Source organism: Bison bison, unplaced genomic scaffold (genome assembly GCF_000754665.1).
Source record: "Bison bison bison isolate TAMUID 2011002044 unplaced genomic scaffold, Bison_UMD1.0 scf7180017864352, whole genome shotgun sequence".
Lineage (NCBI taxonomy): Eukaryota > Metazoa > Chordata > Mammalia > Artiodactyla > Bovidae > Bison > Bison bison.
Window position 1 is genome coordinate 1,204,938 of NW_011494924.1, and position 788 is coordinate 1,205,725.

Sequence of the window (788 nt, forward strand, 5' to 3'; positions counted from 1 at the left end):
TTTAGGTAGATATATTCCTAAGTATTTTATTCTTTCCGTTGCAATGGTGAATGGAATTGTTTCCTTAATTTCTCTTTCAGTTTTCTCATTATTAGTGTATAGGAATGCAAGGGATTTCTGTGTGTTGATTTTATATCCTGCAACTTTACTATAATCATTGATTAGTTCTAGTAATTTTCTGGTGGAGTCTTTATCAAGCTACCAACGGTATTCTTCACAGAGCTAGAACAAATAATTTCACAATTTGTATGGAAATACAAAAAACCTCGAATAGCCAAAGCTATCTTGAGAAAGAAGAATGGAACTGGAGGAATCAACCTACCTGACTTCAGGCTCTACTACAAAGCCACAGTTATCAAGACAGTATGGTACTGGCACAAAGACAGAAATATTGATCAATGGAACAAAATAGAAAGCCCAGAGATAAATCCATGCACATATGGACACCTTATCTTTGACAAAGGAGGCAAGAATATACAATGGATTAAAGACAATCTCTTTAACAAGTGGTGCTGGGAAAACTGGTCAACCACTTGTAAAAGAATGAAACTAGAACACTTTCTAACACCATACACAAAAATAAACTCAAAATGGATTAAAGATCTCAACATAAGACCAGAAACTATAAAACTCCTAGAGGAGAACATAGGCAAAACAGTCTCTGACATACATCACAGCAGGATCCTCTATGACCCACCTCCCAGAATATTGGAAATAAAAGCAAAAATAAACAAATGGGACCTAATTAAACTTAAAAGCTTCTGCACAACAAAGGAAACTATTAGCAC